At 43.5% G+C, this 16,987-nt stretch overlaps 1 long non-coding RNA gene across 12 annotated transcripts; it reads left to right on the top strand.

Annotated features, from left to right (window-relative positions):
* The first annotated feature begins 7,719 nt into the window (after positions 1–7,719).
* Positions 7,720–15,032, top strand: LOC130389751 (uncharacterized). Of its 12 annotated transcripts, none has more exons than XR_008896603.1 (13): positions 7,720–7,828; positions 7,977–11,310; positions 11,518–11,619; positions 12,063–12,149; positions 12,244–12,321; positions 12,400–12,468; positions 12,722–12,832; positions 13,048–13,203; positions 13,481–13,561; positions 13,658–13,736; positions 13,843–13,921; positions 14,186–14,306; positions 14,490–15,032. It is a non-coding gene; the product is annotated as an uncharacterized LOC130389751 (long non-coding RNA). The 12 variants fall into 12 exon arrangements; XR_008896596.1 differs by having other exon boundaries at positions 11,862–12,149; XR_008896602.1 differs by having other exon boundaries at positions 11,518–11,903.
* The last annotated feature ends 1,955 nt before the right edge of the window (positions 15,033–16,987 follow it).

Here is a 16,987-nt window from a genome sequence, read left to right as displayed (position 1 = left end):
AAGCCGGGGGAATTGAGGTATGCCCCAGACAAAGAGACATGGTCCTTTTCTGTTCACATGGTGGGGGGGGGGGGAGTGGATGACAAGGGGAATTCCACTCGCCTCCACGAGTAATGCTATTAGTCAAAGTTTGTTTATAGTCAGGTCCGTAATGAAGGGATGATTAATGAATGGATAACATTGAGGAAGTAGTGCTCGGGGCCGTAAGGAGAAGGAGGTTAGTAGCTGTACATGTCAGCCTGGTTGTTTACTGTGTTTACTTTGTATGCCTGTATGATAGCCATCCACTGGACTAGGGGCTGGTATAAAACAATGAATGGGACCTCGACTGAAGCAATTCTGATTTGCTGAATGAGCTGCAGGGGCGATTCCAGGCTACTTTTTTAGTGAAGGTGCACAGGGGGCACCAATAACCATTTAAGGGGTGAAGGGGGGGAGCGATTGACAGTGCTCTGATCCAATGACACTGGGTATTGTGAGATTGACCGATCTCTAGGCCAATGGCATTTTATTTTGGAAGGGGGAATCATATTTCGGAAAGTTCCCCCTTTAAGATCCACCCTTGATGAGCTGATAAGCTAATCAGAAGGAGATGAGTGGACTCTCCAGTGTTTGGTTAATAAATTCAGAGTCTACAGTCCAGAATCAGCAGGAAGGAAGTAGGCGATAGGAGGTAGGAGGAAGTGAGACTAAAACTGCAGAAGTATGGTGCGATCTGGACAGAGAGTAACTTTAGAAACAGAACAGCAGATCATTGAAAAAAGGCCTAGTTCTCAAGATGAAAAAAATAGAAACGTGGGAACAGACACCCACAAATGGAGCAATAAACATGAAACTTCAGAAACATCAGAGGTGAATGAGATGCAAGTGATGTTCTAAAGATGCGGTTGAACTGCGTAAGTGACACTTAGCTGTGGAAAGCTTTTCACACATACAAAGACAACAGACGCCACGAAGAAAAGATCACACATAGAAGGCTAATGCCCGCGGTAAACCAGCGACAAGACTTCACGCCACGGCCAAGCAGAAAGAAGGTGCAACGGGGGGGTATAGATGGCGTTCTCACCATCTCCGGGCAGTGAACTGAGCTCAGAATGCATTCAGAGGGGCAGGCCATAGGATCAGTTAAGAGTTACTGTACATTATTTATGTTAAATAACATGTCACAGCGATATCCTACTTTAATTTAAAGTTAAAGTGATGTACTCATTACAACTTCACAGATACTAATTCCCTGGGATGTGTTAACATGACTCAACACAAAGCTTTATCATATCTGGTGGCATACTACTCATGCAACTATGACTCAGACTTCAAGGCCGGATTAACCAGATGGGCAACTGGGGCACTAAGCAACAAGTTAAGTAAAACCACATTTTATTTAGCTGTAAACCGATTATACAAAACCCATTACCTGCCACTCGTTGCGAAAATCTCCCCATGCACTCAACCATATATATATATATATATATGGAGATAACAACCCACTTGCATCAATTCCGCCAAACCATCGCGGTTCATCATGCTGAGGATGCATTTCCACGGGGCTTGACTGACACAATTATATACAAGGAAAGGTCAGAAATTACATTATTCCATGCCTATCCCCTTCCCCCACAGGATAAACCTATGTTGGTCCGCCTGCCATTGTTGGTGGAGGACCCTGGAGTCCCTGACGTGACACTTGAACAACCGCAACTTCCCCATCTATTGCCACGAGAAGACCAATGTGTGGAGGAGTCATCAATCAGGTGGTCCAATCAGAGGAGGGTGTCTGGGATTTCAGACCTGAGGGGAGGGGTTGAGGCTCAAATGCTAGCCCGCTGGGTCACCGATGGCCTATCGCTCATTTATGCCCGATTAGTTATAGATACGGTGTTGACGATGGGATAAACAGACTCAGTAAGATTGTGTATTTTACCACAGGTGGCAATTATTACGATGTCAAATCAATGATTGACCATAAGTTGATTGGTAATAAGTTATTTGGTCATAAGTTATTGTTAATAAGGTGGTTAATTGGTATTTCACTGTTAAAGTGTACCTCTTTTACCTCAGATTTTAATTTTCTTTTTTATTATGGATTTACATTTGTATTTTTACCACAAAAGTATATATACAGTCATAATTGGCAAAATATATGAACTTGCTTGAATCTGAATGAAAATGTCAAGGAATCTTGAAAGTGTTGTTTATTAAGTTCATCGTTTTCATGCATCGAATGTGTGTGTTATGTAGGCTGCAATGTTAAACCAACCTCCACAAGCTACAAATGCACTGCAGATGTAATATCGATGGACGACCTCTAGAGGGTGCTAATGCCGAGTGTTTCATTCACACAAGCGAATGAAACGCTTCTGTGTCCCATGCTGACGTCAATTAACCTAAAAACAACCACACGTAATGCGACAGTGTCCTCTAGTGGACAATATGATACCTTCTGAATAGTGTTTCTCTCTTCCCTCCTATGAATTAATAGATGGATTGTAACAGAATCCATGCCACAGACGTGCTCCATGCAGTGTGGTACCTCACCACGCAGGCAGTGCCCGAACTGATCCACGACTCCACCAGTGGAGGGTCACCGCCCGCGCACGCTTTTGCGCCCGTGCGTGCGTGCGTGCGTGTGTCTGTGCACCAAGCAGCATTTACAGCATCAACAATTAACAGTTGCAGTTAGATTATAACCATTATGTGGTCATCATTAATTCACTCATTCATTACTTGCATGTTCATCTTCATATTCAACCCTCCCTTTCACCCGGACTGCATTTAGGCTAGCGTGTTTCTAACCATTGACATGCAATGGTTAGAAAAAAAGACATACAATGGTGGTTATCTCGGCCATGGTTGAAAATGAATTGGCATGAAGCACCTTTGGCGGGCAAAATATGTGGCACGACAAATTCGCCTGACAAAACTTGCACAGCGACAGATTTGTCGCGCGACAAAACTTGGCCGGCAGTGCGAACGGGAGACAAGTGTCTTGCATTCACACCAAAATACACATTTGTCTCCCGTTTGCGTTGTTGGCGAAGTTTTGTCGCGGGACAAATCATAATCTGTCGCTGTGCAAGTTTGATCAGGCAAAAAAAAAAAAAAAAGTACCGTGGACCTCTGGGAGTGAGGTCAAGTGAGGTCTAAATCACAAAACTGAGGTTCATCCTTTCAAAGTAATGTACTGTCGGATTAAAACTAACAAATAACAGGATTGAAATGAAAGCTAGAGAGGGTCGACTTTTCTCTTTATATTTATTTATTTTTGTTTAAATTAATATTGATATAATAAAAAAATAAACGTACTGGCAATGATGGAAAAGTATACACAAAAAGGGGAACGACTTCACGTGACAAATGAAGAATGGGGGAACAGAAATTGTTTGGTTTGCAAAAAACGTTTATTTTCTTCCATCCATTATTATCAATTTTATTTTCTGCTTTTCTCTTCAAACAAACCAATAAAAAATAAAGAAATAAAGAAAAGACAAATATTATGTCTCCTCCATTTCGGACACTTTGCGCTTCCTCGTGATACCGAAGATAGGTGGTAGAGTTCCTCTTGCCATCTCTCTGCCCTCCTTCGTGAAATTAGCAAACCGTCTGCAATGACTGCACACACACACACACACACACACACACACACACACACACACACACACACACACACACACACACACACACACACACACACACACACACACACACACACACACACACACACACAAATATTTTTTGTCGGTCATTGTTACGGTTGTGTTAATATTGGAATTCACAGCACATCTGCTTCAGAAGAACTACCTTCAGTATGGAGATTTTCCAACAAGGTGGAGCACCACCACTTCCTGAGATGTGTTATGTCATGCTGTGGAAGATAACAGTATATCAGTCAGAATTAACTTCCAGAGACTGCAATGAGAGTAGACTGTTTGTACTTGACTACATCATAATTTTGCATTAACTTTAGCCATTTCATTTTCGTATATTTTCCTTTATATATATTTGTATGTATCTAGTATACTATTAGAAATTTGAAATAAGTTGCATGTAATTATAACTATTATTTAAAGTGTCTGCTAAGGTGGATAGATACGTTAGCTTAAGGCAGTGGCGTCCCTAATTAAATAATATTTGGGGATAAAGCCTCGGATGTTATTTAATTAGCCCCGAATATGATCTTTGGGAAAAAAATAAATAGAAATATTCATAAACATTTATAAGTAGCCTAGTCTAGACAGACATAGTCCTTCTGGCAAGAGAATAAACAACAACCTGTTTACCACCTCAAGTGTATTAACCTATCCTATCCCCAGTCAGATCTTTGCGAGTGTGTGTGTGTGTGTGTGTGTGTGTGTGTTTGTGTGTGTGTGTGTGTGTGCGCGTGTGTGCGTGTGTGTGTGTAACAACCCAGGTGGGTCTCTCAAGGCTCCGCCCATTTGTGCTGCTTGCCTGTTCTGTCACCTCCCTTTCTTGTGTGCAGGTCTCAGGTGTGTGCAATGACCCTGCTGATTGAGGAGTGTAGAAAAGACCTGCCGTGCCAACACCCAGGGCTCTCCTCTGCTGGCTTTAGGCTTTTGTTTGGTTGTTCCCATGACTGATCTCACACCACACTTTTGGTTACATCACATATTACTGACTTGCATCAAAGCCCATTAACTTTAAGGAAACTTAACTTTAAGTTTCTGTTCAATCTTATTTAATTAATAATTGTTATTCCTTTACCCTGCGTGTGGCCTCCCGAGTTTATGTTCATGCCAGAGCCAAGCATGTTACATATGGGGGCTCGTCCGGGAATTTGGAACCGGGAAATTGGTATGTAGCAGTTTGTCATTTTGATTCCCACTATTGGCTATTGGGAGCATAGTGTGTATGTGCAGTGCTAAATTGAAATTAAAGATTCTTGCTGGCAGGTGCAAAGTACCTGCGCAGCTCAGTTATCAGAATTGGGGAGACCCACGCGTTGGTTGGTTGGTTTGTTGGGTTGATTGGAATTGGTTTGGCCATTTTGATTCATGCATTTAGGCGAGATTGTTTTGGTCGGCAGCCTTGTGATTTGATTTGGCCGAGATTTTGTATGTTGGTTTGCCGTGGAGGAGAGAGGCCATTTGGGTTCTTGCAGCTTTGCAGGCAGGGACGCGGGAAGTCAGTCCGAGGGGGGGGGTGCTGAGAGAGTCTATATAATGACGTCATAATAAATGCTGCGCAACATCCATAGTCTACAGAGACGAGATGACGGGTGACGTCACATTCAGGGCTCCGCTTCAGATAAACACTCTACTGGTGTGTAAAAAGAGTTCTGCCAACTAGCCACTGTTATTCACAAACGTTAGCAAGTAAACAATGTGGACATTAGAGTCAACTCGGCTGATACTGTGCTGAATTTCACACACTATCAACATGCCGACAAGCTGTTGCGGTCTGGGATTCATTATACACAGCGTTATAACAAGGATTCAGGAGGTTATTTCTAAAGGTTTACAAAGGAAAGTGACAATAAAAGAAAGCCTTAATTTTCATCCAGAGTTACGATTTGTCGGAGTCGGATATGAGGAAAGTGACAGTTTCTCCGTCAAGTGAACCGTACGTCTTTGCCAACCAGTTTACGTGCGGGATTCCAGAATCAAAACGATAACATTCAACGTGTCTATTAATATGGCAGCAACATTTGACACCAGTTTTAGAATGCAGTTCTAGAATGTACGACAGATGTTGAACACGAAACATGCTTACGTAAAATCAGCATAGTAGCCTACCTACCATATTCAGCTATGGACAGTTCTGCGTTGTGCGTCATAGCCTACGTCAGCCTACACAGACAATGTTCTAAATAAAAGGAAATGATAATATGATAAATATCATAAAAAGGGTGGATGTCAATAATTTAATGAAAAATTGTGTTGCATGATAAAATTATACAAAAAAAAAAAGTATTGATTTGTTCAGAAAACGTTCTCACTTGCAGTTACAGCCAGGGGCCGCAAGGGGGGGTGCTGCAGCACCCTGGGCACCCCCACTTCCCGCGTCCCTGTTTGCAAGTGTTGTGGCTGCAAGGCGACCGTGCTGTGCAGGCAGCGCTTGATTGAGGGGGAACAGGTGTACTTGGTAACTGGGTGGGGGCTGGTAGGTCCTTATGCGGTGTTCGGGTGCGGTGGATGAGAATAACATAGACGGACCCGTTTGTTATTATTCCAAAAAGTTGAATGAGTATGGCCCTGGAAGTGTTGTATGTGTGTGCTGGTACTTCGGGAGTTGGGTTAGTTTAATCACGTAGGGTTAAAAATACTGTGTTTTATTAATGCTGTGTTTTGTAGTTGGAATAGTAGCAAAATCCCACATAGGTGGGCTACTGTTTTAAGGGGGGGGGATATGTAACGACCCAGGCGGGTCTCAAGGCTCCGCCCATTTGTGCTGCTTGCCTGTTCTGTCACCTCCCTTTCTTGTGTGCAGGTCTCAGGTGTGTGCAATGACCCTGCTGATTGGGGAGTGTAGAAAAGACCTGCCGTGCCAACACCCAGGGCTCTCCTCTCCTCTGCTGGCTTTAGGCTTTTGTTTGGTTGGTTGTTCCCATGACTGATCTCACACCACACTTTTGGTTGCATCACATATTACTGACTTGCATCACATCCCATTAACTTTTCCTTAGTTTCTGTTCAATCTTATTTAATAAATAATTGTTATTCCTTTACCCTGTGTGGCCTCCCCAGTTTATGTTCATGCCAGAGCCAAGCATGTTACAGTATGTGTGTGTATATGTGTAAGGTCTGCCTCACTTGTATTCATTTGCATTAACTTGAATGGAACTTTAGACATTTGGGGATAAGCAGCATAGCAGTCAGGTAGCTATTTTATGCTATAATAAACCGTGTATTTCGTTTATTTAGATAAAGCATTATGAAAAAGTTTGCATGCAAAATAAAGCATACACATAAATGGCACGCAGCATTTTAATTTTCAATCCCCGGAAGTTTATGAAACCTAGAAATCCCCACCCAAATCTATTCTCTTGAGTAGAGGTAATAAAAATGCGATATGCGTGGAAGAGACACGGAAGGAGGAGAAAAGGATAAGAGTATTTAGTGACCAGAACTGTGTGTGTGGGGGGGTATCTAGTTTGTATCTATATGAAGTTAATCTTTGTCTATTTGGTGTGTTTATCTATATGGCGTGTGCATGTGTATATATATACAGTATATGGTTTGTATCTGTCGTTTGTGTGTGCATATGGTTTATCTATATGGTGTGTGTATCAATATTGTGTGTGAATCTATAAGTGTGTATCTGTGGTGTGTGCGTGCATATGGTGTGAATCTATATGGTGTATTGTGTGTGTATGTGTGGTGGTATGCTATGACTCAAGTTTAACCAGTGAATGAGTTTCTCTGGTCTCTTTGAAAGCTTCCTTCTCTCACTCACACAAACACACACACACACACTCACGCTCAAAGTAAGGTGAATTGAATGAAGACTTTTTTTGTTTTGAAGTTTGAATCTAAATCAGTCAAATCAGACTCATCCCTTTAATTAAAATGAGGGAGGTCATTTAAGATCGCACACAGAGCTGAAATAGCCTCTCACTGTTACCGAGAAGACCCCAGGGTGCCGAACCTGCATTGAGTTTTACTAATTAGCTCACCTGCCGCAGCTCGCCTGCCAGGTGGTTTTCTTAATTAGTTAATTGGTTGCATCTGGTGCGTTTCACTTAAAAGGGAACCGGACAGTGCATTTGTTTGTGTACTGCTTTGAGGTCTGTTGTGACTTATTTAACATCTCTTCCAGTTTCACAGGTTAAAGACTTTTTGAAGTAAAGAGGAGCATCTCATCTGAACCTGATGTGAGTAGATTTGTGTGGCAAAGCATAACTGATCTGACTTGTATGTTGAATATAAATCACTGATAATGTGTGAAGGAAATCTGGGATTGTGGTGGTTTAACTCTCATTTGAAATTTGGACCATGAGTAAACTGTTCCTTCCTTCAAAGGTCAATCATGGACTTTTAACTGCAGTTCTGTGAGTATCCCAACATAACCATGAAGCATATCTGCAAACTGTAAGTCATTAATTTCTCATTACTCTTGGGCACATTGTTGTATTTTGGATTCCTGGTGGGTTAACCTGTTACCTGAAGGTTGTTCTGAGTAAGGATGTTTTATTGGTTCATGGTTTACTTAGGTGTTTGGTTTATGTTGGTATTAATGATTTGTTAAAATGGTTACAGGCTCCAAGTTATTGTTGTAAGCCGGAGTAATGGGTTGGGTTCTGATGTCTTCAGTCTCCTTTCATTCTACTCTCCTGAGCTCTGCATCTTCATTACATGAGTGTTGCGTTACTGATGAGTGTGTGGTCTGAGTGAGCAGAGGTGCATACTGGGATACAGAGCTGTCTCGAGTCTACAGGTCTGTAGACGCGCCCCCTCAGGGGAAACCGAGTGTTTGAGAAACTGTCGTGACGTCAGTTACATGGACTGGAATGTTCTTAAAGATGGAGACAGGGATTCAGAAGGAGAATCACCAGGGGGAGATGAGGGGGCTCCTCATCTCAACGACTAAAACACAACTTCAGTCTGACACAGAGAACCATGGAACACATTCAACAGTCTCCTCCAGGCATCGTGACTCCTCAGGAACAGTTTCATTTCCAAGAAGGTCTTATTTGGGGCCATCCCCATATGGATCCTGCTCCTCAAGACCCAACCCCCTCCACTGGGTGGTCTTCTGAACAGATGACCTCCTTCCTGTCCTCAGGCTGACTAAAGCTCCACCGTTTGCATCTGTGAAGGCCCCTCATTCAGGAAACCACTGGACTACAAAGACATGACTACAGAGATGTTGAATAAACCTGGGACACTTTTTGGAGACGCCAAGCATAATCCATCACCAATGTGGGACGCCACTGAAGAATGTTGTACTTAATTTACGTCTCTGGAGACATCGGTTGTTCTGTTATGGGTGCCCTGGCAGGAGAGCTGGGAAGGTGATGATGGAATGTTATTTGCTATGAGGTTTTTACCCTGCATGATTGTTTGGCCTTTTATGGCTCAGTGGTGTGTGTGTTTGGGTTTGACATGAGATGGAAGGTTTTTGAGCATAGGGTCGCTAGGGTTTTAGTGTGTGTGTGTGTGTGTGTGTGTGTCTCCCTCTCACACCTGGCATGGGGTTCTACGTGCCTGTCCTGGGTTCTATATGCGTGTGTCCGGCTTGCTTTGACAGTGATAATGTTCATACGGGGGTCTGTGTGATTGGCTTGGGATATCGGAATGGTCAACTAAATCATACCTGATGGATGGCCACACGTTTACTTAAGGGCCTCCAGTAGACATGAAGAGCCCTGAGCGACGCTCCGGAGCGAGATCCAACACACTGGGCAGGAAGGAGAGTATCCAACTCGAGTGTAAAAGGATGCAAGCGGCGTGTTCAGATCAGTGACTTCAAACTAGGACTACGCCAATCAGGATCAATGGAGGATGGACACCAAAAGGAATTTCACAAGGAGAGTCTGACGTTGGAAAGGGACCTAAATGGATATTCAAGATGACCTTCAGACCTGTAATGAGACGGCTCTTCCTACCTGGCTGGATTGATGGAGAGCCCTGTGGATCTTGTCTTGCTCTCAGTTGCACGTCTTCTCAGGCTGAACTGTAATTGTCTCGGACAGGACTAGCTGAACGATTGGTTCCCTTAAATCAGAACCAATCCGGGAACTCTAGCTAGTGCGCTCTTCAAGCTGAAGTTGTGCTCTTCAGCTAAGGTGGTAAGGAAACCTTCACTGGGGCTTCAAGATGTAAAGAGGAGAATGTTTCAAAGTGTTCCATGGTACTCTGATGAAGGCCGTTGGTGTGTTCCACTGGCTGAGAGGAAGAACCCACACATCTTCCTCTTGGCCTTTCTCCTCTGAGAATCCTGGCGCCATCTTGAAGGATATTCCAGCTCATGTAACTGATGTCACGACAGATTCACAAACACTTGGTTTCTCCTGAGGGGCGTTTCTATAGAACTGAAGACTTCAGACAGCACTGTATCCCAGCATGCATCTCTGCTCACTCAGACCACACCCCCATGAGTAGGATGCAACACTCTAGTGATGGAGATGTAGTGTTTTGGTGATGAGGCGGTCAGGCTGACGTTGCAGGGCTATGGTCGGCTCTCTGTGAGCTCAACGTTTAGATTTTCTCTATGGTTTGTACCCTGAATAATCTAGATAATTGTAAAATGTAGACACACGGTTTTGTATTGAATGATTTTAGGTTTAAAGTTGTTGTACATGGTAGTTTGGTTCTTCGTATGGTTTGAGTGATTATAACTTGTACACACTGGGTGCATAATAATGTATAGTTACACTGAATAGTATTAATGACCAACAGCAACAAACCAAGATCTCCTCAAGGTAAGTCTGTTGGCTGTATTTTAATGAAGACCATCGCTGGACTTCAGGATCTTCCTCCGTTCAGCTCAAGGTGAGGCGCTGGTTCTGTTTTTTCTTTGGTTGGTTCCGGCCGGAATGTTCGGATTCCAGTTGGACGGTTTGTGCTTCCCGCCGTGGAAGGTTCTGAGTGCGGTAACTTGATTTAGTCCCAATGGTTAGCATAGAAAGTTGTAGTCTTGACAACCATAAGAAAACACCTGGCCATTAGTTGGACGGGAGTCCCCTAAGGGAATCTGGCGGAACGTTCTGGATTGTATTTGCGTAACCTCGAGCCGTTGCCAACTGAATTATTTTTCAGTCGGTTTCCATTGGTAATTGTTGGGAATTGTTGCACCTATCTCAAACAACTTTAAGTTTGATATCAAATACGTCGTACAATATGTTGATAATTTCCGATGGTTGCGCCGTACTTTTAACCACGTTGACGGGGCTCTCGCTGCGTACAAAACGGCGTTCTACTTGCGGCCCCATTTTGACATCAGTGAAGGCTGAAAATCATTTCAAGGTGGAAGACAATTTGACATTTCTTCAAAGGAACCCAGCACCTGAATATGGCTGAGTAAATTTGATTTACTATTGATACTGCTTAGTGTTCTTTGTTAATTCAGCTTTTGTACGTTCTAAATATATGCTGTCATTAATTGCCACAGAAGTTGAACCCTACCAAATAGAATGACGTTAAAGAACGACTTTGGTGTAGAGTTACCAACTGGATAATATCAAAGCTAAAATAATGGCCGTCATTCCCACATGTTACAGTAGAAGATACTCTAGAACTCTACAAGGTAATATGTAGTTTGTCCCAAGGTGTCTGCCTCCTCACCCAGAGCAAAACCTCCACCTCCTCACCCAGAGCCAGACCTCCACCTCCTGTCAGAAGTCCTCCAGAACAGGTCAGTGCTCGTGTGAGTAGAGAAATGCATGGCCTGAACCACTTCTTTAAACTTGTGGACTGCTCTGTCTTCACTCCCAAAATGTCTGGTCTAAAGTATTTTCCAGCCTTGAGTTATAAAATAATAGCTAAATTAATTTTGTAACTAGGTTTTGGAGTCAATTAAGTTTATTGTTTGGCAAATGCTGATATAAACCTGCTTCTGTAGCTGAAAGGTGAGGCTGAGAGGCTTGGGACCGGAGGCTTGTGGTGCCAGGATGGACCGGACACTGAGGCTGGAGACCAGGGGCCTGCAGCACCGGACGAGAGGGTAACCATCACCAAGCTCATCTGAAACACTAAAATCCTCAGAGGTTTAGGTCTGGTTTTGATCAACTTATGACTTTACATCTGTGCCAAGCTGTGATTAGAGTTAATTCATACCGGTTTTATGTAGGAGTCATATGAGCCATTATTGTTTCTGGTGCTGCTATGACCGTAGTGGATGAATTGCTGAACGCAACAATCTGCAGACGTTGTCTAATTTAAGTGTTTAAATATGTTTCAAATTAGCCGTGCTGAAGGCCCTGCCTGGTGGAGGATGTCTGTCGTGGGGTAGATGGAGCCTGACTCTGAAGTGATCATCACACTCACTGCCACTTCTCGTAGAATACTGCTACCACAAACCACCGGCGTTTGTACCATATATACCAGACGACTACATCTGTTTTACCACCTGTTGCCGCAAGCCTTCCGCTGTTTGTTCCAAACCAGGACTCTGTCTGAGGAGAGCTGATGGAGAGCTGATGGAGGAGCTGAGTCGCTGGAGGACGATTAGGAATCGACCAACAAGGATTCCTCGTAAGTTTGTATTTACTTACATGGTTGACCTAACGGGCAAAATAGAGCTGTTACTTTGACATGCGTTAACAAACTACCTCTGTTTTCTTACTAGAACGTGTTTCTGGAGCGGAGGCGAGCTGATAGGGGAGCCGTGAATCTGGAGGATGACGTCACTCTACCAACAAGGATTGTAAGTTTGTATTAACCTGTATCAACAAAGTGGAAATAAAGGGCTTAAAATTAAGACAAACTACATGTTTGTTACCAGACGTTGGGACCAGACTGTTTGTTTCAGACCAGGACTCTGGCTGAGGAGAGCTGATGGAGGAGCCATAAAGTAAGCAGAGTGGACTTAACGCAGGATTAGTTTGTCCAGTAGAAGTTAGGGCGTACTACTGTGGTTGGTTACCAGACAAACTACAGCTGCTACTTTGTAACGCGACATTAGATCCCAACTACTCCTGTGTTTGTGACCTTACATTAGAGACAAACTACTCCAGTGTTTGTGACCTTACATTAGAGACAAACTACTATTGTGTTTGTTACCTTACATTAAAGACAAATTACTACTGTTTTTTACCTCGCATTAGAGACAAATTACGTTTGTAACCAGACCAGGAATCTGGAGGACTGACGGAGAAGCCGTACATCTGGAAGGCAAATCCTGAGGACGACCAGGACTCTACCATCAAGGATTCCTTGTAAGTTTGCATTATCTGGATATAGTGGACTAGGTAGGGGGTTGGGGGTTCAACTCTCAAACCAATGGTGCCGGGTTCAAGTCCTCAGAATACAGTGATACGTCCATGAGCAAGGCGCCCTAAAGCCTGCCTGCTTTAGGGCGTCTCTTTGGTTCAGATAATGTTGCATCTTTTGAATATTGAACCTAATCAATGTCCTTGTTTGGTCCGGCCAGACACACCTGAGCTGAACCTCACCTGATCCGGACATCCTGCTGGTCCCGTCTCCTCAGTTCATCTGAGCCTCTTCCTCCAGAAGACCTGCTGAGCTCAGCGGTCTGAGGCTAATGTATCAATGACCTCCAGTGGGAGTGATCTTCTTGACCCCACATGTAACCGTGTGCTTCCACACGCCTTTCCTTCACGTCTGTCACTAACCTCACCACTTCACTACTCTCTACTGCTTCCTCTTTTCTTCCTTCTCTGTGGTTCGAACCTTTACACGGAAGGCGCGTCTTCCTGCCCTCAGAGGGTTTAGCGTTAGGGTTGAGAGTCAGGGTTTAGAGTCAGGGACAGAGCTGGTCAGGGAGGAGCGTTTGTACCATATATACCAGACGACTACATCTGTTTTACCACATGTTGAAGCAAGACTTCCGCTGTTTGTTCCAGACCAGGACTCTGTCTGAGGAGAGCTGCTGGAGGAGCTGAGACGCTGGAGGACGACTAGGAATCGACCAACAAGGATTCCTCGTTAGTTTGTATTTACTTACATGGTTGACTTAAAGGGCAAAATACAGCTGTTACTTTGACATGCGTTGACCAACTACCGCTGTGTTTTCTTACTAGAACATGTTTCTGGAGCGGAGGCGAGCTGTTAGGCGAGCCGTGAATCTGGAGGATGACCATCACTCTACCAACAAGGATTGTAAGTTTGTATTAACCAAACAAACTGGAAATAAAGGGCTTAAAAATAAGACAAACTACATGTTTGTTGCCAGACTTTAGGGTCAGACTCGCGCTGTTTGTTCCAGACCAGGACTCTGGCTGAGGAGAGCTGATGGAGGAGCCAAGACTCTGGAGGACGACATCACTCCACCAACCAGGATCCTTGTAAGTTTGCCTAAAATAAACAGAGTGGACTAGTTACGGCATACTATTGTGGTTGCTTACCAGACAAACTACAGCTGCAACTTTGTTACGCGCCATTAGAGCCCAACTACTCCTGTGTTTGTGACCTTACATTAGAGAGAAACTACTCCTGTGTTTGTTACCTTGCATTAGAGCCCAACTACTCCTGTGTTTGTTACCTTACATTAGAGACAAACTACTACTGTTTGTTACCTTACATTAGCAACAAATTACGTTTGTAAACAGACCAGGAATCTGGAGGACTGATGGAGAAGCCGTACATCTCGAAGGCAAATCCTGAGGACCACCAGGACTCTACCATCAAGGATTCCTCATAAGTTTGCATTATCTGGACATAGTGGACAAGGTAGGGGGTTGGGGGTTCAACTCTCAAACCAATGGTGCCAGGTTCAAGTCCTCAATACAGTGTTGCATCCTTGAGCAAGGCGCCCTAAAGCCTGCCTGCTCCTTAATTACTTATCTTTGTTTCAGATAATGTTGCATATTTTGAATATTGAACCTAATCAATGTCTTTGTTTGGTCCGGGCAGACACACCTGAGCTGAACCTCACCTGATCCTGTTTGGTCGGGGGCAGGCACACCTGAGCTAAACCCGCCCTGATCCTGACATCCTGCTGGTCCCGTCTCCTCAGTTCATCTGAGCCTCGTCCTCCAGAAGACCTGCTGAGCTCAGCAGTCTGAGGCTGATGGATCAATGACCTCCAGTGGGAGTGATCTTCTTGACCCCACATGTAACCGTGTGCTTCCACACGCCTTTCCTTTACGTCCGTCACTAACCTCACTACTTCACTACTCTCTACTGCTTCCTCTTTTCTTCCTTCTCTGTGGTTCGAACCTTTACAATGAAGGCGCGTCTTCCTGCCCTCAGAGGGTTTAGCGTTAGGGTTGAGAGTCAGGGTTTAGAGTCAGGGACAGAGCTGGTCAGGGAGGACTGCTTTACACAAACCTCTTCACTTGCTTTCGGAATGGTGGTGACATTTTGAAGTGATTCATTTGGGAAAATGTTTTCCTCTGCTTTCCTTTGCAAAATTGTATTAAGCTTCTGTCAAGTGTTTTTGTTTATATATTAAAATCCCACATTGACTTCTACATGTTTGGTGCGGTTCATTTTATTGTCCTTTAACTTGGTTAATGTCAAGCTAAACTCCTGCAATACATTTAATATACATGATTGTTATTCAGCAATGTTCACATAATCCATTTTGTAAAAATATGAAACATCCATATTACTACTAAATTCAAGCCAATTTATGTATTTAACAATGTACATACTAGCCGCGTTTACATGGACACATCTGTTCCGCATAGATTTCTATGCGGAACAGAAAATGATCATGTATACGCCTCATTCGGAATACAATTATCTGTTCGGCATAGATTCTAAGCCGAATAGAAGAGGTGGTGTAGTCCGTTGTAACCGTTTTAATACACTTATTCCGAATAGATTGGGATGCAGCCGCAGTAGTTCGCAATTGGTCCACTGAGCTCCGTCTGTACTTTTAAGCACACCGAACTTGACCGCTGTCAAGGAAAGTGGATTTATTGCCTGATTCACGTCTTTGTTATCACTCCGTAAAAGTAGTCCGGTAAGCGTGTCCGGTTGCTAAGCGACGGGAAATGGGTGTTTATTAATGACGTGTTCGCGTATCGTAGTGTCCGCACACGTCCGGGATAACTGTAAATGAGTAGGCTACTATTAGTACTTTTGCAGGCTGAACGTTAAAATACTTCTTAACTTAGAGAGACCACTCTCTCCCACCAGTCTTGGCTGCGGACTCGCATCCAAATTCCTCTTGTTTACGGCGGAGCTGGGGGTAAATATAAAGATCTGACGAGAAATTTACGTAGCTACGATGTCCTCCTCCTTCTTAATTGAAGGAGCAGGCAGAGAAAAGCTCTCTCCTGCTGTGCTTTCATTAAAATCAAATTTAAAATCCCCGATAGTGATAAGAAATCCATTATGTCGCCGCCGGTCCAGAGATGTGTCAGGTGTGCGCGAGAGACAGAACGGACACTTTTGTTACTGCCATGTATACAGTACATTCGGAACACATTTTAGGAACAGATCTATGCCGCATAGAAATCTATGCGGATCAGATGTGCCATGTAAACGTGGCTACTGCCTCGCAGGCCATTCTCTGCTACTACAACACGTTCAATCCACCAACCCGTCTCACATCAATGTACTATAGCTGTTGGTTCAAACGGAAAATGCAGTTTGGTGTGAGACTGTTGTCCAGCAGAGGGACCTTAATTATACAGGAATGTGTGTATTTACATTTTAAAATGTTCATGGGCTGGTCTAGTTTGTCTGCAATAAATAACTCTGCCTCCAGCAACAGGATTGGTCGAAACATATGAAGTGAAAGAAATAAAAGCCCAGTTCACCAGATCTGAGGTCAGCTGCGGTCAGATTTTGGATCATGAATGTATTGAGTGAACGACGTCTGAGCTAAATATTAACCACCTGGAACTTGGTTTCCTGGAGCTCGGAGGATGCGTGTTTACCTGGTCGATTAGGCCCTGAACGCAGAACCTGAACCCAGACATCCTAATCACAGACCCTGTGTTTAATTAGCCCCGAATATAATTTTTGGGTTAGAAAAATAAAAGTAAAAATATTTATAATTATTTATAAGTACTAGCCTAGTCTAGATAGTCCTTCTGGCAAGAGAATAAACAGTTTAAAAACATAACCTTTTCACCACCTCAAGTGAATTAACCTATCCTATCCCCAGTCAGATGTGTGTGTGTGTGTGTAAAGTCTGTCTCACTGTCTCAATTTTACTCTGAAATAACTTGAATGGAACTTTAGACATTATGGGATAAGCAGCACAGCAGTCAGGTAGCTATTTTAAGCTATAATAAACTGCGCATTTTGTTTATTTAGGTGAAGCATTATGTAAAAATGTTGTTATGTAAAAACATCCGGGGCTAAGCCCCGGATGTTTATGATACCTAGAAACACCCCTGGCTTAAGGAGTGGACCCATCAAAACTCATTTCACAAACGCATGTTTTTGCATCA

The sequence above is a fragment of the Gadus chalcogrammus genome, chromosome 9, assembly GCF_026213295.1.
Source record: "Gadus chalcogrammus isolate NIFS_2021 chromosome 9, NIFS_Gcha_1.0, whole genome shotgun sequence".
NCBI classification, from domain to species: Eukaryota; Metazoa; Chordata; class Actinopteri; order Gadiformes; family Gadidae; genus Gadus; species Gadus chalcogrammus.
The sequence above is the reverse complement of the archived record's forward strand: the minus strand, read 5'-3'. Positions and strand labels throughout refer to the sequence as shown.